Source organism: Aulonocara sp. 'chitande type north' Nkhata Bay, linkage group LG22, assembly GCF_057382095.1.
Source record: "Aulonocara sp. 'chitande type north' Nkhata Bay isolate Kocher_YH1m ecotype deep benthic linkage group LG22, A_spYH_male_GT1.1, whole genome shotgun sequence".
Classification (NCBI taxonomy): domain Eukaryota; kingdom Metazoa; phylum Chordata; class Actinopteri; order Cichliformes; family Cichlidae; genus Aulonocara; species Aulonocara sp. 'chitande type north' Nkhata Bay.
The window spans coordinates 1,173,586-1,182,667 of NC_141364.1; the positions used below are offsets into that span (position 1 = coordinate 1,173,586).

Here is a 9,082-nt window from a genome sequence, read left to right on the forward strand (position 1 = left end):
CACTCACACTTACAGCTGCTTTCATACCTGCATACAGCTCGGTCACATTTCCTGTCCACACTCTTTTAAAGCCGTCGCTCCGATCATCAGTGTCTGTTTGTTGCTCCTCATGCAGCTCTGTGCACATCAGTCTGTACGCTCCATTTTGTTTGTAGTAAATTCATTCCTCAGATTAACCACGATGCCGTTTACAGCTTCTCGCAGCAAAAACCTTTGTGCACATCTGCAAACTGGTTGTGCTTCCACCACACATCAGACCTCAACACGTGGAACATGTGCGATGTCTGAGCAACAGTTAGCTTGATATTAGCTACATAGTGCTGGTGACACGGTTTATGAGGCTGTAGGTCAGGCTCTACTAACCGGAACGTTGGTGGTTTGATCGCCGTCTGCTCCGGTCGGGAAGACGCTGACCCCGTGTTGTTCTTCGCACTAACGTGGTGTGTGAATGTGTGTGAAAGTTAGAAAGAAAAAGTGCTTGTGTGGATGAGTGAGCGAGGCAAGTTGTGTAAAGCACTTTATAAGAAGCAGTCCATTTACCGTAAACAAGGCTCACCACAGGTGACTCCGCCCACCAGTTTGACCTGCTGCCCTGTTGTCGGTGCCTCAGGTCGATCAGGTCCCAAACCTCCAGACTCACTAACAGCTTCTTCCTCTGGGGCCGTTCAGGCTACGTCTACACTAACCCGGATAAATTTGAAAATGGCGTTTTCCAGAAACGCTCTGCGTCCACTCTGCCGTTTCCAGTTGTTTCTGAACAGCTGTGTCGAGGAAAAGCACCGAGTTTTTAAAAGTTGCAAAAGCGAGTGAGAATGAAAGAATTTGAAGAAAAGCTCTCTGGAGCATGTACACGACTGATATTAATCTGTAATACGGCTCTCAAACAAAACTCTGTGTAATGCCCTCCACTGTCTCAGTTTAGTTGGTCACATGACTAAAGTCTGACATCGGATCCCCTTTGGAGAGCGTTTTCAAAACGCTGCGTTTTGAAAACGCTGCGTTTTCCTTGACCGAAAACGCCGTCTCACTGTGGACATGGCGGAAGACTGTTAACAAACACTACCCCTCCACTCCACACCCCACCCCTGCCCACCCACCTCACCAATCTGAGCCGTGGTCTGAGTGACCCTCGTCACTCAGGACACTCCCACACAGACTGTCCTCACACCTTAGGCTCTTTAAACTTCCAGGCACCAAGGAACTTCTTTCTTCTTTTGTATTCTGTTGTTTATTTCTGTGTCTACTATTTGTTTTTAACACTGTAGGTGTGGAGCACCCCCAGTTTCATTGTACATGTACACTGACAGTAAAGGGTTTCTATTTTTTTCTGCTAATTATTTATTTTTTGTTTTACAGTTTACACACTACCATGTGCCAAATGGCTCCAATCGAGGCCCTGCAGTGAGCGCCGTCATCTGTTTGACTGTTTATTAACAAGAACAAGCAGGACGGAGGTGTCGGCCAATAGGATTGGACAGTTGAGTTTACAGGGACCAGTGTCACTGAGAGAGGGGCGAGTTAATCTTCGTACGCGCTCGATCATTGCTCCCAACAAACATAACATCTCGTTTACATCTGCTGGTATTTGAACAGTTTTCTGTAAAATAGTCTGTTATTGTCTTTAAGCATCTTTATAACAAATGATCCCACTCAGCTGCACATTTCTGTGAAACCGAGCATGTTATTTGTAATAACTGAACAGCCTTTCTTATGTGGAATTTGCTACAGTCTCTTGTTTCCTGTGTGTGTGCTCCATCTGCCTTTGTCACTTTGCTGCTGGATCATTTATCCAGTGAGGGCATTTCTATTATATTCATCCAGGTAAGGATTCAGTTCATCAAGACGCAACCCTAACTTTTGGGACGTCCACATTAAGGTCCCGGTGTGCAGTATGATGATTGCCTACCTGGGTAATCGGAGGAGGATTCACTGGAGTCACTCTGAGTCTCAGGAGGGTGAGCAGGATGGTGATTTGATGCACAGAGGGAGGACAGCTCGGTGGGGACAAGCGCAGGAGGAGTCTAACTGGGAACAGACAAACACAGAGGTTACACTGGAACTCATGAAGGGGCTCTTTATTGTATTGTTGTAAAGCACTTTGTAATTCTTATCCTGTGAAGACTACTACTACAACAACAGCAAACAATCTGGATGAGAGGTGCTTAAATCCTGGCTGAGGATGAGCTCAGCGGGAACCCGGCACTCCGACCTTCATCTCTCGACTAAAAACCCAAAACAGCAGAGCGGCGCAGGACTGTGACACACCCACACACCGACCCATCCCACTGCACTTTGCACTGATTAGCTGGGAAAGAAGTAACAAGTCGTCAAAAATCAACAGTAATCAGGTAGATTTGCCTTTAATGGCCTTTATGGCTGCACAGCACTGCTGGGATATTAGCAGAGGAGGAACCTGAAGTCACGTCAAGTGTTTTATGACGGCTGTCTGGCATGATACTTGGCAGGATGTCTGCTGCTGTAAAAACGTAATGTGCACATCTATTAAAGAAGACATTGAGTCAACAGTTTGGATGATGTTTTATTACAAACCCAACAGAAGCTTGGACCAAAATCAGAGTCGGTGCTGGCTCGCCTGATGACTGCTGCTTCACGTTTCATGTTCGTGCAGTTTAAGCTTACATGAATATCTGAGACATGTAAGGTTAGCAGTGGATGACAAGCAGACGAGTCAGTAACAGGACAAAAGGCTTAAATACACAGAGGGATAACGAGCGAATGAGACACAGCTGGAGAAATCACACACAACGAGAGCAGGAGGAGGTAAAACTGTGACTCACACGGCTGCTATGGTGGTTTTTATGGTTCAGCATGTGGCCCAGTTACAAATGCAACAAGTTCAGTGCTGCACGGTGCAGGTGCGTTGGTTTTCACCATGGGGTTATTCAGATTTTGGACTGAATTCTTTACCAACCTCTACACTGCAGCCGAGTCTTCTACTTCCCGTGTGCAGCTTCATCTTCTCCCACGCTGTAGCTGTGACTGTGGGGGAAAGCAGTGGGATCACCGTGGACTCGGATTTAGGGACAGATTACATCAAAATGATCCTGTGAGGTGCCGATAAAAGCGGGGAATTGTTGGAGCAAGCAGAGCTGGATTACAGCCTGACTCCTGGAAGTGTTTTTAGTTCGTATTTTTAAAAAGACGGCAGCTGTTCCAGATGTTAAAGGACACCCTGCTCATTTCAAGCAGGAACATCTCCTGACACTGAGCATCTCTGCTTCTGAGGGATGAAGGCAGGATTTCACTTACCTGAACAAACTAACTGCACAGCCATGTTTGTCAGACTGTATTAGAGACGCTCCAAAGGCCCCGACAGCTCAGACATGGCTGAGCTGAGCTGATGTCATAAAGAAGTTGGTTATTCCACCATAGTCGCTGTGATGGCTGCAGTGACAGCCACACAAGATCGACCACACATGAGTGTTAGAGGCTTACACACAACGCTACACGTATATTTTTCTTTCTTAACTTATAAAGAACTTTACTTATACGATCACATAACACTGGGCTCTAAAATAAGTGCACATTCAGTTTACACTGTATGACTTCAGTGGCAGCTGCAGTCCCATGGCTGATGAGCTAAAAAGTGGAGAAGGGGCGGAGCAAGCCTATGTGGAGACCTGCAGGTAGGGTGATGTCATGGCTCTGGGCCATTGGCGCGTTAGTTTCCGTTAGTAAAATGGGTAGAACACACAGAAACCTGTTTTTGTGAGCTGATCAGCCACTGTTCAAGTCTCCCTTTGTCTCGTTTAGCGAGGTCAGTTTGAGGTAGTAGGGTTGGTTGTTGTCAGCTACACTGAAAAAAAGGGACTGGCCATCTCTTGGATTTATGTAAGCATCTTGCATGTATTTAACACAATTACCTCATGTTTTAAAGATAAATGTAACTATATAGTGTAAAAACTACATGATATGCAGAAAGGGTGTATTAAATTGTTCATATCATGTTCAGGTGAAGTAAGTCAATAAGATAGCAACGTTAAATCTCGTGAAACCACGCGTGATTTCATCTCGCGGGCTTTGGATCGTGGTTCAAAAAAGGCATCCATCTCAGTCAAGTCGAGCAGCCAACTCTACGTTTTTGGTATGTCTTGATTTTTTGAATTAATATTTACCATATTTCAGCCAAATGTAGTTAAACGTCTAGAGTGTCGCCATGTAACATGCTAAAAAAGAGCCGTTAGCTTATTTGCTGTTTTATCTGTTGTCAAAGAATTGGCGCTTTTTCATTTGAATTTGTCTTTGGCACAAGAGCCGTAATATCACATTAAACCTAATTACGAGGCACTCATAACATAATTTGGTTTTCTGTGTGAATAGATTTGCCAACTGACTCTTCAGTTGCATTGTGTATTTACTGCACCGTGGTGTTAGTGAGATTTTGGACATTGAACAGCTTTAGCTAATATCATTAGCGGCATTATGCTAGCTTACATCCCTACCCCTCCTGCCCTCACCTGCTGTCCTTTTCTTTTTGTTTTTTTTGCTGCACATTGAGAGACCACATCTATTCTGCATTTCACCAGGAGTCAGCTGATGGATTGTGGGTTCAAGGTGTTATGGTAAGAAAGTATATTCTATTTTCGCTTAAGGTTTCTGTAACTTAATTATAATAGGTTTTGTATAATTATTAGGTGCATGCATACACAAATAGACCACCCTATTAAAACAACTGAGAAATCCAAAATCTGCCATAGGTTTAACTTATACCTGTATGTATTGTCAGAAAGGTGATTACTGGACTCACATTAATGCACACTTGAACTAAAATGAGGTTGTAACTTGTGGGTTCTTGGGTTGCAAATCAGAAACAAACATCTTTGGATTTTTTTAATCCCATAACATCTGGAAACACAGTTTTTATTCAACAAAACATTACTGATTAACCAAGCACAGTGCCTGCTGTTATTTCAAAATTTCAAAATGTTATTTCAGATAAAATGCAGCATTCCAGTGCATCCCAACCATGCCTTTACAGTCAAGGTTTCTGACGGAGCTGAGTTTCTCTCTGACAGTCTGCTGAAAGTGTTTGCAAAGTGATCGGGGGAACAGTGCACAAAGCTAAAGGATGTAGCTGCCATAATGACAGTAAGAACTTTAAAATTCTTTAACTACAAAGTGTATATGTATTGCATTAGGTCAGTAAAAGATTTTTATGCTACATCCATTGAAACAGTCAACTATTACCTGTGAGTACTGATTCCACTGAAAGGATGCCATTCTTTTTTGTCATGCATTTACTGGCCCACTGAGAAAAAATTATCTTTTTTTAAAAATATATGTTCTGGAAACTATATATCCATAAAGTTGATGTCAAACAGGAATTTTTGATATTGCTTTGTAGATGCTGGTGTTGCATGTTGACTGGTTTAAAAAGTCAAGAGTTTTTGTCTGGGATCATTTTCTTCTGTGCTACTGAAAAGTTCACAAATCTCTGTTTTCTTTGTTATAATACTTTAGGATGACATTAATGCTCAAAGGGAGTCTCATCAAAGTGCTCCGCATCTGTGTGAAAGACAATTGCAACATCTTGGTGCAGGAGTTCATGGTGAGTGTTTTATGAGTAGATTGTGGCTTTGCAACATTTAAAAATGCATTTAGTTATCCACTTGATCCTCATTGGACTGGTTAGGACCAGTAGTCCTCTTTAATAATTTGAAGTTCACATGAGGCCTGGTAGTGAACTCGGCCGCCCCCCCTTGAGGCCCCACCCCTGTATTAGGGGTCACATCAGTGTGAAAAAACTTTAAATTTGTCATTCTAGTGAACAAAGGAAAATCCCACCAATATTTACATTAGCTTTTGTTTGAAGAAAAAAAAAAAGACCAACAGCTAACCAAATTGTGGGGCTGAAAGTCTAAATTCTAACATCTTCTGAGTGACATAACCTGGATTTCTGATGGGCTGGTGTCTTTCTAACAAAAACTAATGTAAAGCATTTGAAATTATTATGTTTTTCACTCTCTCTTAGAAACTCTGTTAGACCATGAATGGCAGCATGGCAGGCCACTCTTTGGCTATAGTTATTTACTATGTTGCTTTGATTGGTTTAAATTACTCTAACATTAGAACTGGTAGATTCAAAAGAGATGAGTTTAAAAAGGAATCTTAAAGCAGTGTTTTGTGTTTAACCAGGACTTGACTGAGGCCACTGCACAGATTGAGAAAACCACAATGAACATCTGTCTCTAGAGGATGCGCCAGGCAATGACTTTTCTGATGTTGGCATCATCATCGAGGGTATAGTAGTTCTTCAAGATCTGGATAACGTGACCTTTGCAGTAGCCATGCTGTTTGGACCTTTTTTATTCCTTCAATATGAGTTACCCATCACAACTCTGCTACACTTTTGAGGTGATTCAAAGGGTGGTAATGGAGTTGGATGCAACTCAGCTCTCAAGAAAAGCTCACAACTAAGACAAAACTGCTCCTGCAACGAAGCTCACTGTTATGCATGTGAGGTGACCAGCTCTAGGTGAGAGGACATTTAAATCTCACACTTGTTCTGCTGCATTTTTGAAGCTCAATTCCAGGAACGGATCGCAGGGTTCATTTTTATATACTCTGCAACTGCCATGAGGACAAGCCGTTTTTTGTTCTTGTTTGTTTTTCCTTTTGCTCTGTACAAGTTCTCTGTTTGTCTGTTTGGCAGCATTTTTCAATTTCTCTTTGTATTTTTTCTTTCTTTTACTAGTGAAGAGATGTAGCGTGAACAGTTATGCAGTCTAAATATCCCATATGGGTCGTGTGAAATGGTATTTTCAATTTCATTCAGTTGAAGTAAAGAACGTTGAATATTTCTAAGTGTGCTGTTTTGAACCAAGATGTCACAGTATGATCAGTGCTGTAATTTTTGACAGTCACTGTATCAATGTTATTTTTGCGTCTCTTGAATAAAGGTTTTGACCTGCAAGTGCTAATTTCTTTAGTTATTGGGGTAAAATGGGTAATGTTAATAGGAAGGTGTTTGCCAATTCAGTAACCTAATTTAATGTTAATGGAAACTAACATTACCTCAAATTGTTTAGTTATAATTGTTGTTTAACTGAATCTTGACGTCAGAGGCCTTAAATAGAATGTTTTGTATTGTCCTGTAACATTTTTCAAAAGAAAGAGTCTAATTTCTTTACTGTGATTGATTCCAGAGAACACGGAAGAACTGACATTATTTAACTGTTGATTTATATAGATTCAGTGGAGGAGTAATGTCAGTTTAATTCTTTACCTACTGTCAATGCAGTGAAATTAGACATTTTGTTTTTAAAGGTTACTGGTGGATGCCAGCAACCATCTTGGAAGAGAACAATACAATCTGTTATAAGGCCTCCATTTGAAAATTGTGTATTTGATACTAGAATATAATAGCAAAATGTAATTTGAAGATAACATGTAGCATTTAAGTGACCAAGTAGTATTGGGTAAAAGTTATTGAATGGTGTTGGGATAAAGTGAAAAAATTGTGAAGGATTAAAATATTCCAAGAGCTCAAATTACTTCATCAAAACATGTTTAAGTCACATTTTATCAACACAAATTGCACAGGTTTATTGAACATGAATAAATTGTGTTAATTTAACTCAATTGTTTAAGTTGCTGCCAAAGCAAAACATCTGTGTGCAACAAATGTCCACCATTGAATTAAGTAAATCCAACAACATATTTTTTTCAGTGTATGGAGTAGAGTTCTGAGACTCTATTATGGACCCAAGATTGAGATTTTACTGTATAATTCAACCACTTTGTTTTGGGGTTAAATAAAAACCCTCTTTTGGACTTTAACCTGCGCCTGACTTTCTGTCGGTCGTGTTGATTATGATGGTTATACTCAACACGACTTGATTATGATGTGAAGATGTGATTAAACATGATCATTGCCTCCAGGTGTACGAAGTGGAGCCAGCGCTGAAGTCCTAATGGCCAGCAGGGGGCGACGTTGGTTCAAAAGGATTTTGATGTCATTTCCTGTTTCAGCTACAACTGCTTTTCCTGTCAAAGCTGCGTCCAGTATATATTAAGCTTTCTCTGAAATGTGTCACATCATAAAGAGCGCTGCAGAACATTCTCACACACAGGTGAATAAAGACCAGAGTAAAGGTTCAGATGGTAAAACGCAGCTTTCGATTGGACGATACAATGGCTGGTTTAATTGAGACTTATTTAGATGCACAGATAAATAAACTTACATAAGCAGATCGAGTCTCATACGAAGCACACAAGCGCACTTGGCCGTGTGCCGGATGGATGGGGCGATGGAGTTAATGTCTCGACTGTATGTGGCCATAAAATTGGATGAATCTTTACGGCTGTGTCATCCCATCACATAATAGTCCTTCAAGCTCCATTTTTCTCCTCTGAGCTGAACCGCAGCTATTTCAATTTAGGCCATTCAGTCGTTTCAATCCCCTCTCCGAGATGATTCAGCGGTGAAAGAGAGCGACCCTGCCCGTCCCTCACCTCGCTCAGCTCTTAATATTTGTGTTTACCCTCGATGGCTTCATTTATTAGAGCAGCTGGGACCAAAGGGAGCATGTAATGTAAAATTAAAAACTTACAACTGAGACCTCATTTATAATACATTTAGTAAGTCAGATCGGATATGGGGGAGGCTCACACTGATGCATCAGTTCAGCTGTGGTTCTCTTTCTGCATGTTTAGGGGGCAGAGCTGCACCAGGTTTCCTGCTCACATCTCTTTGGGAATCACCTTGTTCTCAGTCTTTCCATGTTCTGTGCAATATTTTTGGTCCCAGTCTGTTTCAATGTTTCCTACACATACACCATGTATATAGTTCCACTCACATATGTATACATATACACTGTTTTTAATTTTATTCTATTTATTTAATTATTTCTTTATTTTCCGCCTTCGTTGCATATTGGTTTCTCTTCTTCTTACTTTAGCACCTTTGTGGTTCAGCTACCCAATTTTGCTGTGCAAGAAACTGCACAATGACAATAAAAAGTCCAAGTTAATGCAAAAAATGTGATTTTATTGCTGTCACATTGTTTGCATTTTTCATAAATTTAACTATAAACTGCACGGCAACAACTATAAAATGGGA

At 41.0% G+C, this 9,082-nt stretch overlaps 1 long non-coding RNA gene across 2 annotated transcripts; it reads left to right on the top strand.

Moving 5' to 3' along the window:
• Nucleotides 1-1,161: 1,161 nt before the first annotated feature.
• Nucleotides 1,162-6,934, top strand: LOC147303114 (uncharacterized). 2 transcript variants are annotated; one of them, XR_015126988.1, is made up of 5 exons: nucleotides 1,162-4,105; nucleotides 4,548-4,583; nucleotides 4,957-5,109; nucleotides 5,482-5,569; nucleotides 6,157-6,934. It is a non-coding gene; the product is annotated as an uncharacterized LOC147303114 (long non-coding RNA). The 2 variants fall into 2 exon arrangements; XR_015126987.1 differs by having other exon boundaries at nucleotides 1,162-4,583.
• The last annotated feature ends 2,148 nt before the right edge of the window (nucleotides 6,935-9,082 follow it).